This window comes from Acomys minous, assembly GCF_964271855.1.
Source record: "Acomys minous genome assembly, chromosome: 14".
In the NCBI taxonomy this organism is placed as follows: Eukaryota; Metazoa; Chordata; class Mammalia; order Rodentia; family Muridae; genus Acomys; species Acomys minous.
This window is the reverse complement of record NC_140496.1, coordinates 59966752-59984730: the sequence shown is the minus strand read 5'-3', so window position 1 is coordinate 59984730 and position 17979 is coordinate 59966752.

Sequence of the window (17979 nt, the reverse complement as noted above, 5' to 3'; positions counted from 1 at the left end):
TGACCCTGAGGACACAAGAGCAGGAGAGCTGGCCCTTAGGACACGGGAGCGGGTGAGCCAGCCCTGGGGACATGGGAGCTGGAGAGCTGGCCCTGCCCTGAGGAAACAAGAGCAGGAGAGAGTTGGCCCTGAGGATGCAGGAGCAGGTGAGCCAGCCCTGGGGACTTGGGAGCTGAAGAGCTGGCTCTGCCCTGAGGACACAGAAGCTGAAGAGCTGGTCTTGCCCTGAGAACACAAAGTGGGAGAGCTGGCCCCACCTCGAGGACATGGGATCAGGTGAGCCAGCCCTGCCGTGAGGACACAGGAGCAGGAGAGCAGGCCCTAATCCAGGGCTCTGAGTGAACCTCACGCCAACATCTACCCCATGTATGACCTGCTGGAACACATGAAGGGGCCAGACCTGCAGATTCAAAGATTAAGAATCTCCTTGACACACAGCAACAACGGGATATCTGACAACAGCCCCAGTGAGGATCTGGTAACAATAGCATAGGCCTCCAACCAGACCCATGACTCATGTGAATGAACATTTGAATGTAAACATATGTGGACAAAAGGCTGTACTGTGTGATACACTACAGCTTCTGTGACAAGAGTTTTGCTTGTTTCTTTGTTTTATTTTACTGGGGGGAGGATGCAAGGGCAGAGGGCCAATATGAGGGGACGGGGAATGGAGAGGGATTTTGGTGCATGACATGTAAATCACAGACATTCAATAAAAGTAAAAAAAGTTATGGTTGGGGACACTACAACATGAAGAACTGTATTAAAGGGGCACAGCATTAGGAGGGATGAGGACCACTGCCTTAGGTGGAGCCTACAGCGTCAGCTCAGGCTCCTGCTCATGTCTGGGCTTCCTGTTTTCCTGCCTGTCAGGTTCGCACATTCTTAAAGTCCTAGCAGACACAGGCTCCCCAGAGTTTCTTTCCTGAGAATAAAGATCACCGCCCACTTCTCTGTGTTGTTAGCACTCACTGTCCCGTGGGCATTTGTGAGAATCGCGGTCTTTCTTACCCCCACGGGTACTGCTTGGGACTCTCTGCCTCCCAGAGTGCATTGCCTCTGCTCTCGCTGGAGTACAAACAGCTGGCTGTCCAGTTCCTGGGCCATTCTTCCAAGACACCATACGGCTTGCAAGGCAGGCATTCAGCCAGGAGCATGCGCAGAGATGGGTCAGAGGCTCAGGCTTCCCAGATGACCTGTATCTCTCAGCAGCCGCCAGGTCCCGAGCATCTGTAGACTCTAAGCAAACTTATTAATTTGTCCCCATCTACACTATGACATGGACTGTGATCCTCCGCCACCCTTGTCGTGTTTGCAGGGTGGAAGGGGAAGAGGCTGGCCCCGGCCCTGTACTCCGCACAGTGTTTCCTATTGGTGGCTTGTGCTTCATCCCAGAACAGGGGCGGCTTCTGGTGATGCTAACAGGTACAGGATTCAGCCAGGTCCACAAGGCTAATTAAGGGCAGAGCCAGGACTAGTGTGAGGCCTGCTGACTTTCTGTCCAGTGTTCAGCTCCAGAGCAGAGGTGGACACCGGAGCTGAAAGGAAGCTCATGAAAGGCACCTCTCAAAACAACTTCAGTTCCCACTGAAGATGACAGGATGTTTCAGAGGCAACTGTTCCCTGGAGGCAAAGTGTGAACACCCCAGTCACTGAAACAACCCCTTTAGGGGTTGGGTTGAAGGAGGACACCCCGGGCTCCGAAATCCCAGTGAGTTGTGTGCAGACAGCCTGGCCAATCTCAGCAAGACGGATGGGGCACCTTCTGCTATTAAGGTTTTAATCTTTTGAAATTCGTCCTTTTTTTTCCATTAAGGGGAACAATATTATCTTTGGCTCATGAAGCTGACATGGGCTCAGGAAGCCTGTGATGGGGGAAGTGGGGAGGGGGACAGAGACAGAGAGACAGACAGAGACACACACAGAGACAAAGACAGAGAGAGGCAGAGATAGAGACATAGAAACAGAGAGACAGAGAGACAGATGGAGACCGAGACAGAGAGAGACACATAGAGAGACACAGGAGACAGAGAGCCAAGCCAAGCCAAGGCTTCTTGATTCCAGCCAGCTGCCAGGCCCTCACGTCGCCTTTCGTCCCCTCTCACCACAATACAGAGGTGGAGGTGGCAGCAAATACTCTCTTCTCAGAGGCACAAGATCACCTCAGTCCCCTGTTTCCATGGGACCCATCTGAGAGGGTGCTCTTTTCCTCAGAAGTGGCCCCCTTCTCTGTTTCAGCCTTGCCGCTCCCCTCCCCTGTTAACCATCGTCCCTTCCTCTCTGCTGTGATCTCAACCCCCCAAGTCCTCTGTTGGGACTTGCTCGCATTCTCCTGACAATGGAGGGGGTCTTCCCGCCTGTTGCTATTTCTCAGCAGCGGCCCCCTCCCTTGGGCTTCCCTCCCACCCCTTGCCCACTTGACAGCTTTAGAGGGATTAATGATAGACCCTCCCTTCCAGGTGCAGGAGGGCAGGAGGGGGAGGGGGCTACATGAAAGTGAGGGGGCCCTGGGTCTGGGAGTGGGTGGGCTTGTCCCTCCAGAAGGAGCCCCAAGGTTTATAATACCTTGAATTTAATATACTAATCCTTTTGCGTTCAACAAAGTGAATTTAAAATATTTTCGTTGAAAGTAACTTACATAAAGGACCCCTCCCCAAAACAGACATCACTGATGCCTTGGCAGCAGAACACTTCTAAGACTGCAAGAAGAATTTACGAAAAAAAAAAATACTAGTCACATTAAAGTAAAAAGGATTCTATTTATTAGACATCTTAAAGATGAGTGACACACTGAGAGAAGGTATTTGGGCTGCTTGCAAAAGATCAGTTCATGTTATACAGACAGAGCTCCCTTAATTCACGTGAAGAGCTGATACAGGAAGGGCTTCAGAGAAGGGACACGTGTGATGGGAAAACAGGAAGCAGTGTCGGCCTCATTATCAAACACTCAAGCAAAGCAGTTAGAGGGCGACCGTTCACTTGGCAAACAGTCACGGCCCAATCTACACAGTCACTTATTATCCCGTGAAAATGGATTGAGCCTGACTTTGTACAGGATAATCTTCCAGGTGCTCAGAACGTAACAGTGATCAAGAAAACACAAGCACCAGCTCTAGCGCTGGCTTACGTTCTCCTGAGAGACGGAGAGGCGGCCATCAGTGTGATTATTAGCTCAATTAAAGGCATGCTGGAAAGGACGATGCAAGCTATTAGGAAGGTGATGCTAACTCAAGTCGAACGCTGAGTGTGTCTTACCAAGGTGGCATTGGAGAAAGGTATGAAGGAATGAAGGAATCAATTGTGCAAATTTCCCAGGGGGTGAGACACAAGGTATAGGACCTTCAGTGCACAGGGGGCAATAACACATACGCAAGAGTTGCTAGGCCGTGGCTATTATGAAATTTATCTAGCTTCTTAGGTATTACAAGGGTTGGGCTCAGTTTTCTCAAAAAGTTGTTTTTGATCTTTGGATTCACTCCTTTCAGCTCCTGGGTTCTTGACTATACTCTTTTTATATACAAAATGCCTTGTGTTTTCACTTGAGTGGCTTTTTTCAACCCTACTCTCTGCATGGTAAAGTTTTGGCTCCAGGTTTTTCTTATTTTGTGCTGTCTCTTACTTTAATTGTACCCAAGATGGTTCGATTCTTTAAAAACATTGTGTCCTTTTAATTATTAACTTATAATCTATTAGTCCAGAACCATCTTGACAATGATCTTTGAAGTGAGATTTTAATGACCTTAATATTTTAAGAGTCCCCCACCCCCATCCTGCGCCAGTGTCTCACTATGTAACCCTAGGTGGCCTGGGACTCATAGAGATTTATCTGTCTCTGCCTCCCTAGTGCTGGGATAAAAGGTGTGTACCCCCAAAACAGCTAAAAAGCTTGCTTTATTTGTTTGTTTGTTTTTGTTTTGCTTTTCAAGACAGGGTTTCAAGACAGCCTTGGCTGTCTTGGACTTGCCTTGTAGACCAGGCTGGCCTTGAACTCACAAAGATCCTCTTGCCTCTCTGCCTCTCTGAGTTCTGGGATTACAGGCGTGTGTCATGGCACTAGCTAAAGCTCCATTTTTTAACTAGAGCAGATCTGCAAGACACAGGGGGGGATACACCTTCACCCTTTTAGAAGGGAGACACACCATCACCCCTTTAGAAGGGAGACACACCTTCACCCATTACAAAGTAGACTTACCTTAACCCTTTACAGATGAGATACAAATTCACACTTAAAGAGGAGACACACCGTCACACTCTTACAAGGAAACACACCTCCACACACACCCATACAGGAGAGACACACCCTCACACTCACAGGGGACATACTTTTCACATCCTTACAGGCAGGATGCACAGAGGAATGATAGGGGACCCCTGAAAACCTATCTCTCTCAAAGAAACCAGAACTCTAGCAAAACTGGCCACAACTGGTGTTTTCAGAATCCTGTAAATTACCTAAAGGCTTGCAGCAGTCTGAAGAATGTTTACTAATGAAAAATGGCTGAATCTTGGCAAGAAGGCAAGTTCTGGGCTGCGTTCATTTGTCCCACTCACGTGCTTCTTGATTTAACTCCATGGTAGCCCTGTTTTAGTTTCATTTATATTGCTATGATAAATTGCCCTAATAAAAACCAAAATAGTGGGGAAAATAAAAAGGCTTTATTAAAGTTTATAATTCTAGGTTATAATCCACAGTAGTGCAGAAGCCAGGGCACCAGGAACTTGGGACAGCTAGTCACATCACACCCTGTTAAGAACACTGAGACAAGAACTTGTGCATTGCTACCTGCTTGCTTGCTTATGTCCAGCTCTATCGATCTGCTCTTCCATAGTTTATAATTCCCTTGCCTAGGGCATAGTGCTGCTCACAGTGGGCTTGGGTCTCAGCTGGTGCTGAGATGGTGCCCCAGGGAGCAAAGGTGAAGACAGAGTCGTAAACTACCTGCTTACTGAAGATACGTCCCAGAGCTCACGGAGGGCATGCATGACAAAGGAGAGGAGGTGTCTTGCTCCAGGGCATTTAAAGGCGTCTCCTAAATTGATGGCTATTTGGGGCACCTTGTAGATGCATCCAGCACCAGTGGATGGCTCCACGCCCCTGAGTATATGAACAGCACAAACTAGGTTATTTTAAAAAACAAAAACCAAGCCAAACCAAACAAACAAACAAAACAAAACAAGGAAGGGGCTGGAGAGATAGCTTAGTTGGTTAAGAGCACTGGCTGCTCTTCCAGAGGACCCAGGTTCAATTCCCTACACCCACATGGCAGCTCACAACTGTCTGGAAACTCAATACCAGGGCATCTGATGACTTCTCTGGCCTCCATGGGCACCAGACACACACATGGCCCACAGACATTCATGCAGGCAAAACATCCATACATAGAAAAATAAATAAAATAAAAACAAAACAGGAAGATTTGAAGTTGGGAGGGGTGGGGAAGGGGGGTTGATCTGAGAGGAGTTAGGGAGCAGAGGGGTAGATATGATCAAAATACAGTGCACGCTTGCGTTAAATTCTCAAAATAGCATTACAAATATTAAATTAAATAAAAGTGAATTCTAAATGAATTCTGTCTAATTATTAGCTAACTTCTAAGCTAGCTATGTGGAAACTGTCAGGTATGGGTCACTTTGACTCAAATTTGATTTAAGCAGACAGAAGAGCCAGTTAACTCAAAGACAGGTGGGTTGATCCAGGCTTGCAGGAGCATGTATTTAATCCCAGGATTTGGGAGGTAGAGGCAGGCAGCTCTCTGTGAGTTCGAGGCCAGCCTGGTTTACAAAGTGAGTCTAGGACAGCCAAGGCTACACAGAGAAACCCTGTTTCGAAAAGACCAAAAAAAAAAAAAAAAAAAAAAAAAAAAAAAAAAAAAAAGAATTAGGAAAATATTTTTAAAGGAATGTAAAAGAAACTCAAAGAACTGTAAGTAGGATTGATTCAGGAGGATTCAACTATAATCACATGCTCAAAAGTCGAAGACAAAGAGAGACTATTGAAAGTGGCAACAAACCCAGTTTAGCACATGCAAGAGTTCTTCTCTAAGATTAACACTAAAAAGCATCAGGCCTTGACATCAGCAGACAGTGAGGTGACAAACTGCTGAGGGAATTAGGCTGTCAGGAGGGAGCTTTGTATATTAAGTGCAGTGTTACTTAAAAAATGAACAAGAACTTAATACGCTAAGATAAAAAAAAAGTTAAGTAAGACTTCTCCTATAAGAAAAATACTAACAAGAGTTTGTTTGGGCTGAAAGGGGGGGGGCAGGATGAGGGGAGGAAGCCTTTGTTGTGAAAAGCTGGATGGGCAAAGGACAAATGCTCTTACCCATGGGCCATTTGCCCTCACGACCACTAGACGGAAGAACAAAGGAAAGTGAGATCTGCAGACGGTTACAAACCAACTCCCCTAGCAGGCGTCCACAGGGCCCTTCCCACCACAGCTGAGCTACACTCTCCTCAAGGGCACCAGGAGACTCCCCAGAATGAGCTGTTAGGCCAAAAAAGAGCTTAAAGAGATTAAAATTATACACAATTTATTTTCTGAACACAACAGAATTAAATTAGAAGTCAGTATTAGAAGCAGATATGAGAGGCTTAGAAATAATGAGAAATTAAACAACACATTCATAAATGACGACTGAATCAGAAGACCACAGGGATGTTAGAAATGAATGAGGAGAAAAATCACAACATAGCCATCCTCATAGGATACGGGGAAAGTCACAGATGCCTGTAAATATGGAGTTTTAAGAGAGATAAACGTCTCAAATCCATAACTTGACCTTTTTTGCCGAGGGATAGTAGAAAAAGAACAATCTATCCAAAAGAAGCAAAAGGAAGGAAAGAATAACCATATGTGTGTGTGTGTGTGTGGTGTGTGTGCGATGTGTGTATGCGTGTGTGGTGTGTGTGCGATGTGCGTATGCGTGTGTGGTGTCTGTGGTGTGTATGTGTGTGGTGTGTGTGTATATATGTGTGTGGTGTTTGTGTATGTGTGTGTGATGTGTATGTGTGTATGATGTGTGTATGTGGTGTGTGTGTGTGTGTGTGTGTGTGTGTGTGTGTGTGGTGTGTGTGATGTGTGTATGTGTGTGTGGTGTCTGTGATGTGTATGTGTGTGTGTGTGGTGTGTGTGTGATGTATGTGTATATATGTGTGTGGTGTTTGTGTGTGTGTGTGATGTGTATGTGTGTATGATGTGTGTACATGGTGTGTGTGTGTGATGTGTGTGGTGTGTATGTGTGTGGGGGTGTGTGGTGTGTATGTGTGTGTATGGTATGTGGTGTCTATGTGTGTGTGTGTGGTGTATGTGTGTGATGTGTGGTGTGTGTGTGTGTGTGTGTGTGTGTATGTAACAGCAAATGGAGAAGGAATAGGGAAAAAAACCTGATTAAAACGAAAAATTAGATCCTAAAAATCTTTCAGCTGTGGAAAGGAGGAGTCCTGTTTCTGAAACCTGCAAGGAAAGAGGAGACATCGCTATAGACTCCACAGCGGTGAAGAGGCTTATAAGGAAATACTTGTGTGCCAACAGATCAGACAGCATAGGCGAAACGGAAGGACACTGCTGCTTAAACTGACTGAAGAATCGAGCTTACGAGTCAGTGCACAATAAATTCTGCAGCCTCGGTATGTGTGCCCCTCACATTCGTATGCCGAGGCCCTAGTGCCCAGTGTGATGCAGTGGTATTTGGCAGTGCGGCCTTCGGGAGGTGACTAGGTTTAGATGAGACTATGGCATGGAGCCTCTTCTAGTATAAGAAGAGGAAGGTAGCAGCATTGTCTCTGCCATGCAGAGGTACAGCAGGAAGGCATCTGTCTGCAAACCGAGAAGAAATCTGGCCTTCACTTAGCAAATGAGCACCTTGATCTTGGATTTCCTGCCTTCAGATGAGTGAGACACAGACGTGTGTAGTTGAAGCCATTCCAGCTGTGGTAGCTTCATGATGGCAGCCTCAACCAACCAAGCCAGCCGGAGACCAGGGTTAGCAGACAGAAGGCTCTGCGGCTGCCTGCTGCTCTCAGAGGGGGCTCCCCTGCACAGCACAGTAGACACTGAACTCAGAGATGGCTCACTGTGTTTCTTGGCATGGAGTGTGTCATGCTCTGATGAGGGAGGCAGTGTTCAAGGACTGGAGACAGAACCCCTCACACCCCTCAGAACTATCAAAGATGTGGCTCTGTGATTGGGCTGGACCCAACCGCAAAGGATGACCATCGGCTAGAGAAGAGGCTGTCCAGGCCCAGTGCTCAGTGTATTTATGGTCTACAAATGATGGGGCAGGTACTTGAGAGCTGGTGGCTAAAAGCTTGAGACAGAATAAAGACCAGCCATGCAGCTTCCTCCCTCAAGCAAAGGATGCTGGCCTTGGGAGGGGGGGCCCTCAGGAGCACTGTGAGAGCAGGGCTGCCCATCTCGAACACCTAACAGGGACCCTAGCCACAGCTTAGTCAAGTCCCAGTGGCTTCCTCAGATCTGGCTGGAAAAAAACCCCCAGAATGCCAGGCCACCAGGCAGCCTTCCTGGGAAAGCCTCGTGTTGACCCCTCCCTCCTATTCATGGAAAAGTACAGGCAGATCGGTGCCCTTCCAGCCTGCAGGCAGATGCCTGGCTGCCCTCTGGACTCTGCGGACTGTGAACGCTGACAGGCTTGTCCTTGGGCCAGGGCTGGAGGAAAATAGTTTCTCCCCCAGAAAAGGAGTTTTAAAAAATATATCTGGAAAATGACCACAATCTAAGGGGGGTGAGATGTCTTCTAGACAGGCTTTCATGGCAGCGGAGGACTCTGTGGTCCTCAGCAAAGAGGCCGGGAAGGAATGTGAAACTCTACCCCCCAAGGAGCGTGTGTGTGTGTGTGTGTGTGTGTGTGTGTGTGTGTGTGTGTGTGTGTGTGTGTGTGCCAGTTCTGGATGGGGTCAGGCATGTGGAGCCTGCTGGGAGTCTCAGCCTCCTGGGGGGCTGCTTCACAGGGCTGTGGTGCCGCAGCGGGCAAGTCAGGACACCTGGCTGAATATCCCAGGTGCTTACCTAGGCCTCCCAATTCCCCCTCCTTCCCCTCCCCTCCTCCTTCCCTCCTCCTCTCACTCCCCCCCCATCCCTTCCTCTTCCTCCCCTTGGGTAATGTGATACACGTTTGTTTTTTGTTTTAACAAAATTCATTTGATCCTCTAGAACCTAGCCTTAGCAGAGCAGTGCTCGGCCCATGGCAGGCTCACTGACGGTGCCACAGGGAGAATGGGTGACCTGCTAGAGTCACTTCCTCCTCCAATCCCAATTTCCTAGCCTGCGCTGGTAAAGCCATTCCCTTCCCACAGTCCACTCACCTCCTTTGCCAGCAAAAGGTCTGCCATGATCTTCCCAGAGAGCCACCTTGACTGGGCAGAGTCAGCCAAATGTCAGCTCTGCATTTGGACTACACACGCAGTCCAGGCTGAGGCGCTCACGTCCAATACTTTGCAACGTTATTGATTTCTGCGGGCTCAGCTTTGGGACGACAGAGGGAGGAATGTTAGGGTCAAGGGTAAGGTATCTGGGGTGTGGATCATAGTAGATGGTCCAGGAGGAGCGAGTGAAGGGAGGCGTTTGACCGGAGGGAGCACTGTGGTGATTCTCCCTTAGGGTAAAGTCGGTGTGGGGGTGCATTTCTTCTTTTCTGAACCAGGTGGCTAATGCTCTCTGAACTAACAGCATGGGAACTGGATCCCTGAGGGTTGGTGGGATGGAAGGATGTGAGGGCTTGGTTTTTTCCCCTGGCAATGGCAGAGAGTCAGCTGGACTGTCCGTGTGCCCGGCTCGACTTGGTCTGGTGGTGCTAGTTGGGTGGGGAGAGTTTTGAGATGACCCAGGGGACCAGGGAGACCTTGGTAGTGGGAGAAGGGTGGGCCTGCCTTTTTTGCCTTCTGCGTGTGACAGGAGAGGGCACAGTAGAGGTGGTGGTGTGGCTCCAGGCTCTCCCCCACCCCCACCATGTTCAAAACCCAGTTTATTGAATTTACAGTAAAGGTTTTATGGGGCTTTCCTGGAAGTGTCTCATTATGGAAACTCTTGTGCTGGCAGTTTGGTGGCTGGTGTCTGGTTTGCTTGGGAGAGGTTGAGTCAGGCCCCGTCTTGATGGAAACTTCCTTTGCCTGGGTCACCCAAGGGGAGGAACTGGGGGCTTCATTTGAGGAGATGGACCATCTTGCAGCTTGGCCCTCATGGGTGCTGAGCCACCCTTCTCTGACCCTTTCCGCTAGGTGCCAGACATGGCTCTTCAGTGAAAAGTGTTGAAAAGGTCACTTCTATGATTAGGGACATCTTCGTTATTTTCCACATCCATGCAAAGCATCGGGGGATGATCCGCAGAGCAAAACAACCCATCTCTGCAAGAAAAGATGTGTTGACTATCAGGGACATGGAAGTAAATAGCTACCTCCAGGCTGCCACTTGGCCGTTCCTTTCTTGGCTCTCCCAGCATCCTCTGGGACTCCCTCTCTGTGCTTTCCTCATCGTTAGGCTGAATTCTGACCGCAGGATGGCTGACTTCTTTAGTCATTGTCTCAGGGTCTTTGAAAGGGTCCAGGAACACAGATTAGGAATGCGGGTGATGATGACAAAAGGAGGCTTTGCACCCCAGCTCCCCACTCTCAGCTCCCCAGCCCCCCTGCCTCTCAGCCCCTGAAGTACATGTCACTTGTCTGCCCCACGTACTCGCGGTTTCAGCATTTGCATGGATGATGTTCATATCCTTCAAAACCCAGGGACATCTAGAAACCTGAATAGGCTGGCAACTGTGAAGTTGGGGTTTTTAAGGTTACCCTAGATAGTCATGCGTTGTGTGCCCCCCTCTATGAGGGTGTCGAGAAGAGTGTCAGAGCCCCACTTCCTTGGGGGTAAATATGGACCTTCGGAGAGCTGAGGAAACTTTCAGTCAGTCCCTAGTGTCCAGGTACCATCCACACAGCTGTAGGTGTCACTGGAGACACCCAGCTGGAATTTCTACGACCACCCTGAAAGTACTGGCCTGGGCAGTCTCTGTGGTTGCTGATCTGAGGTGCCACTGGGGACACGCACTAATTTCTCAGATGGACCTGTGTGAGCAAACCTCAGTTCTCCCACACGCCCAGTTTCCTTCTCCACAGAAAGGAAGGTAAGACTGACTTGGCAAGGCTGCCGAGTGAACCAAACTCACCAGAGTGCATCTGGAATTGGATGGCACTAGGTGGAATCACCCCCCCCCCCACGTCTCCCAGTGTGGGAACCCCTACACTGGAAACAAGCCTCTTTGTAAATAAACATCTGGTTCATCGGTTTCGTTGGATACATACTGTGTATACCACAGCACAGTCTGGCTAGTTTTCATTCTTCCCGCTGTCTGTTTCCAGCATGTAGGTCTGGGCCTGTCTGATTTAGACGGTGAGGCCCTGGGCATGAGGGAGGGGCTCTCTAAGCTGCACTAGGCTCAGCTGTCTGCCTACTATTGAAGACTGTGACTGTAACAGCACCTATTTTACTTTTACCATAGCCTGTGACTTTCAGCCCTGGGAAGTAGCAAGGCCTGGAGAGGAAAAGCGGAAGTCGACAAGAGATAGCAGAAGGACATACAGCTGGCTGTGGTGACAGAACCAGGCCTAGAACACGGCCTGCCTGTGTGCATTTAAGTGGAGTCATTGTATACATGTGTGTGCTTGCATGTGCATGCACAAAGACCGGATGTCAATGTTGGGTGGCTTCTCATGTAGTTTGTTTGAGACAGGCTCCCGTCACTGAGTCTGGAGCTTGCTATCTCACTAGACTGGTCCTTGGCTCCCAGCACTGGAGTTACAGGTGTGCACCACCATGCCCAGCTTATTATGTGGGCTCTGGGAACCCAAACGCAGGTCCTCGTGTGTGTGTGTGTGTTCCCCAAGTCTAGATATTTTAATCACAGTACACTCTTGGGCCCTCTTTATCTGGGCACGGCTTGAGTGCAGGTAGCCAAATTAGATGGCTGCATTTCCACATGGCCTAACAGTGCATTCTGAATGTACAGAAGGCTCTTCCTGGGACACTGCAGGCCTGTTACGTAGGGGAGATGAGGGCACAGCCATGATGCTCAGGGGAGACAGAGCCATGAGCTGTGGCCCTGCCCCTATTTCTGCATCCCTGAGCAAGGAGCAGGGCAGAACGTGACTAGTGTGGCTGTTGGCATTATCTGTGTGCCCGCAGGTCTGTCTCACGTTGAACAGTGATGAGGAGGCAGCCACTCTTCCCTGAGCTAGCTACATGCTACATTCTACATGCTACATTCTCTCACTCATGCTTCTGGCCTGCCTGACATGTTGCATTCAGTAACTTATCACACACAGAGAAAGTGGTAGCTTCCCTGGCTGTGAAGAATTTGTAATCTAGTTGATAAGTTCCCAAGACCATGGAAGTAGGTAAATTAATGCTCCAGGGAATAACACGCACACACAGACACACACACAGACATACATACAGACACAGACACACACAGACACACACACACACACAGACACAGACACACACACACACACACACACACACACACACACACACACACACACACACAAAGAAGAGGGGGGAGGTTATTCTGGCTCAGTGTGGGCAGCAGGGGTTCCTCTGAGAAGCCCCCAGGAATTCCAGGTGTGAGGTAGGAAGAGCACAGCCCCAGGCCACCATGGAGGGAAAGACACATGAGAACACAGGAAGCAACTTCCCTCATAGCTCCAGGCTCTGGCAAGCAGCCTTTTGATTCTTCTACAAGGCCTTTAGGGCTTTTGACCTAACTGCAACTCAAATGTAGGCTTGTGTGAAAAGATGAGCCATGCCAGCTTGGTTTCCTCTCTAATGGCTCTGAAGGAGAAAACCCAGAAAGAACGGGGTAGTGGTGGGTGGGCATGTTGGCTAATTTTCTCATGGCTATGACAATATACCCGACAAGAGCCCTTTAAGGAAGGAAGGAAGGAAGGAAGGAAGGTTTCTTTGACTCAAGAGGGAATATCACGGGTGGGAAGGCCTGGGAGTAACAGCACCGGGCAGCTGGTCATGTGGTGTCTGCAGCTGGGAGAGGGAGCTGCTCAGCTTGCTATTCTCCTGTTAGAAACAGATCATTACAGGGAGCTGGGGAGATCGCTCAGCAGTTAAAATCGCTTGTTACTCTTGTGGAGTTCCTGTGTTTGACTCCCAGTAACCACATGGGGGCTGACAACCACCCACAAGACCTGTTCCGGGTGATCTGATGCCCTCTTCTGACGTCCGTGGGCACCAGGCACACATGTAGTGCACATACATATATCCAGGCGAAATATTCATACATATAAGGTAAATAAGTATTTGCCATTTTAAAAATGAGGTCAGAGAACAACCTGTGGGACTCAGTTCTCTCTTCTCTCTCTCTCTCTCTCTCTCTCTCTCTCTCTCTCTCTCTCTCTCTCTCTCTCTCTCTCAGGTTTATTTATTAGCTACAGATACAGTGTTCTGCCTGCATGTACACCTGCACGCCAGAAGAGGGCACCAGATCACATCATAGATGGCTGTGAGCCACCATGTGGTTGCTGGGAATTGAACTCATGACCTCTGGAAGAGCAGACAGTGCTCTTAACCACTGAGCCATCTCTCCAGCCCCTACATTCTCTCTCTTGGAAGAATCTAAATCCTATCAGAGTTGACAACCACGCTGAGGGTGGAGAGAAGCTGCAGACTGGGCAACTGGGGGACCATGCTGTGGAAGTTGGAGATAAAGCACTGAGGAAGTCATGCCATAATCATCAGGGAACACTGTGTCAGACTCCCACTGCCCAAGGCCAGAGGTAGCTTCAGGTCCAGAGCCAGCCTTCTGCTGTCCTCCCTGCCCTGCTGGCTTAGCTCTCTCTGCCTTCCATGCTTCTCTGGAGTCCATGCTTCCTTCAAGAAACCTTCACAAGAGGACACACTGCCCAGTTGGCCTCATACACACAGGACGCACAGAGGCTTAACTGATGCCTTGGAGGCCTGAAGGTGGGGGTGGGACGGGGTGGGTGTGGGGGTGGAGTGTGGGGTGGGGTGGGTGTGGGGGTGGAGTGTGGGGTGGGGTGGGTGTGGGTAGGGGTGGGTGTGGGGTGGGGTAGGGGTGGGTGTGGGGTGGGGTAGGGGTGGGTGTGGGGTGGGGTAGGGGTGGGGTGGGTGTGGGGTAGGGGTGGGTGTGGGGTGGGGTAGGGGTGGGGTGGGTGTGGGGTAGGGGTGGGTGTGGGGTGGGGTAGGGGTGGGGTGGGTGTGGGGTGGGGTAGGGGTGGGGTGGGTGTGGGGTGGGGTAGGGGTGGGTGTGGGGTGGGGTAGGGGTGGGGTGGGTGTGGGGTAGGGGTGGGTGTGGGGTGGGGTAGGGGTGGGGTGGGTGTGGGGTAGGGGTGGGGTGGGTGTGGGGTGGGGTAGGGGTGGGGTGGGTGTGGGGTGGGGTAGGGGTGGGGTGGGTGTGGGGTAGGGGTGGGGTGGGTGTGGGGTGGGGTAGGGGTGGGGTGGGTGTGGGGTGGGGTAGGGGTGGGGTGGGTGTGGGGTGGGGTAGGGGTGGGTGTGGGGTAGGGATGGGGTAGGGGTGGGGTGGATGTGGGGTGGGGTTGGGGTGGGGTGGGTGTGGGGTAGGGGTGGGGTGGGTGTGGGGTAGGGGTGGGGTAGGGGTGGGGTAGGGATGGGGTAGGGGTGGGGTAGGGGTGGGGTAGGGATGGGGTAGGGGTGGGGTGGGAGGAGGGTGGGATGAGGTGGATGTGGGGTGGGGGTGGGGTGAGGAGGAGTAGCGCAGGCGTGTGTACATATGCTTTTCCGTGGAAACTCATGTGAAGACTCACTTCCAACACAGGAGTCTTGTGAGCGTGGAGCCAGCAGTGGGCTCTGGAAAGAGCCAAAGGAGGGGGCATGCAAGGGTGAGCGGGAGGGAGTCTTCCTGTGGAGTCCGCTTGGCAGAACTCTTGGCTGAAGCAGTGGAAATGTTCACTTCACTTTCCTCCAGAATGTGGGTGCCATTTGAGATGCAATTATCTCCTCACGTGCGGAGGATCTGATAACTGGAGCCCTTAGGGTCTGAGGTGGGTCAACATAGCGGTGGTTAAGAGCAGAAGACAGTGGCCCAGAGGGTACCAAATCCCCTGCTGCCCCAAAGCCTGTTGCTGGGTGATGCTTCTCTCTGCCCAAGACTCTCCTGCGTGGCAGGCCCTAATCCACTGTGGTTCTTTAGATGCATTTAAGATGTGGCCGTGGTCCAGGTTCTCCTGGCAGCCACCGTCTGCTGTTTGGGTGATAGTCCATAGAGGTCTGTGTTGGTGTCTGGGGGGTTGGGTGGTAATGTCTTACCTTCCTGGACCCTGGATCTACAGGCGGGGTCTGGTCTCTGGCACTCTGCTGGAGACCTTTGCCACGTCATGGACAGCTCCACACTTCCATTTCCTCCTGCGAAAACAGAACTGAAGCCATTGGCTGGCCAGTGGCTACGTTGGCCTCTCTTTTAGAGGTGGGGACAAATGGCAGCCATTGAGAAAGCTTCATAAATGGAGTGTGGGGTCAAGTGAGGAGCTGACATAGCTTTCTCCTTGTGAGGGCTGTCCTTCACAATCCTCCCCACCCTCATCTCCACATACACACACCCAGCTGGGCCAAAGTTACATTAATACATTACAGAGCAGATAGGGGGGAGTTCAACAAATAGCTGTGGAATGCGGTCACGCTCTCGCAGACTCCTTGTTAACACTTGTCTGGGGCCTCGGGAGGACGCGCCTTCCTGTGCTGCTGAGGAGCCACTCAGGGCGCACGTGACCACGGAAGGCTTCCGAGCCTTGCCAGGAGGGAATGGTGAACTTCAGCCACTCACCAATATTCAGGGTGTTGTGGAGGCATGAAAACATGATGCGTGAGTGAGTGAGGGAGTGAGTGAGTAAGGGAGTGAGTAAGGGAGTGAGTAAGGGAGTGAGTAAGAGAGAAAGTAGCTCTCGGACCCACCTCACCACCATTCAGGCGGAGGTGGGTGGGGCAAAGGAAACTTTTATTGAATTCTTTCTAAAAGCTTCAAGAGGAAGTAGCTCCCAGGAACAGGTGGTCTGAGGTGGGCTAGGCTTGGCCAGAAGGCAGTCACAGAGCATTCCAGACACCTGAGAGTCAGTTGCTCCTGGGGCTGAGGTGTCGAGATGCCTTCAGGGTGGCTCATTTCCCTCGATGACAGATTGGTTAGAGGTGTTTATGTTCTGTCCATTTACGTTGTACACATAGAACGTGAGACATTTTAGAGAAATCCTCAACAGAGATTTCTGTGCACCGCATCTGCTAAAGATGTCCTGGCCTTATCGTTTGGCCCTGGGTCTTGGAAATGGAGAAAAGCCCGGGGGGGGGGGGCAGAACAAATAAAGCAGGCAGAGCCCTCCACTCCAGCTAGCCCAGAATTCAGCTCAGCTGCAGCTCAGCGCTGTTCAGCTGATAGTCCGCTGCCTAGAACTGAGCGTTCATTTGCTCGCTGTTTCCTGTGGAGAGCTGTCACTCTCCCAACGTTCCCAGTAGTCCTCAGCTTCCGAAGTGTCTGGCATCCGAACACTGGGACTTCACAGGGTGCCCATCCGCTTGGAGAGGAGGCCAAGGACTGCATTTTCCCTCCTCTCTCTAACTGAACAGCCCCATCTGGCCTTCACTTCCCCCTCCAGCTCTGGAAGCCTCAGACATGACCTCAATAGGCTTACTCCTTAGGAGGAAGGAAGAAGGGAGGTACGAACTCCTTAGTTCCATTTCCTAGTGGGAAACTGAGGCACTGAGCAAAGTGAAAGACTTAGTAGGGGTGAGGGGAGCCACCTGTAGAGTTGAGAACACACACTGGGATTTGGTCAAGAGTGGTGTGTGTGTGTGTGTGTGTGTGTGTGTGTGTGTGTGTGTGTGTGTGTGTGTGTAAGATGACATGATTTCAAAAGGGACCCCCTTTCCCGAGGAGCATGTCCTATTAGGCACATTGCATAGCATTTCTTAATCTGATGTGCTTTTCTGTAAATAGGAACTATCAGTCATTCCTTCTTGTAGCATTGTTGGGGGGAGGGGGGAAGAGGGCCATTGAGGTTACTAGGATCTAAATATCAGAATCCATTTCTGAACTCCACACGTTAGTCACCTGTGCTCACTTGGTGGCAGTCACAGCCTGAAGGTGCTGACCCCAGACCACTCACTGCTTCCCTCAGTGGGAGGAGCCCTGCTAGTCAGCCTCAACACCAGCTGACCTAACGTAGGCACGCACCCTGCTCTGTTTACTTTCCTGGCCGTGTTCCTATGGTAGGGGAGGCGGTGGCTCTGAATGCCTGGGCACAGGCTGACGGTGTTACGGCGACTTTTAGTCTTCACGGTCCCACGAGGAGTTGTTAAGCTCTAAGGAACTGCCTAGCGGGCTCTTTCTCCGTCTTTCCTCTCAGGTCTCATAGCATCTGCTTCTTCTCTGACGGTGAGCTTTTGCCTCAGCGCCTGGCCCCGTCTATTCTTTTTTTATGGTGGCTGCTCGCTTGGAAGACTGTTTCCCTTCCAAGGCCGTAGACCTCTGCCAACCCTGGATCAATCCCCAGGCTTCAGACTAAACAGTCAATTACCAATTACCTCCCAGAATCTTCCTCTTAGGCACATCCCATTCCCCACAGTCAAGATAGAGCTCGCCACATCTCCCAAATGTACTTCCTCACAATCCCTGCTCTGATGAATCACACACCATCAAGCTAGCCCCTGCCCCCCCCCACCCCCTGCCCCCTTCCCCCCTCCCCCAAGCTGGAGCTGGGAATTGATTGAGAACCTTCCCACTCCCACCACCTCTCCACAGCCACCCTGTAACCAGGTCCTGCTGACAGGCTCCCTGCCACATCTCTCCCTCCACCGGCTGCACGTCCTGGTTCTAATTTAGACCCTCATTTTCTGTTGGCCTTCAGTCCTCTTTCCCTGAGGATCAACTTCTGTTCCTCCCTTTTTAAAATCATAGTAATGCATCCATGCATCTGTAAAATAGCATCTCTAGCTTC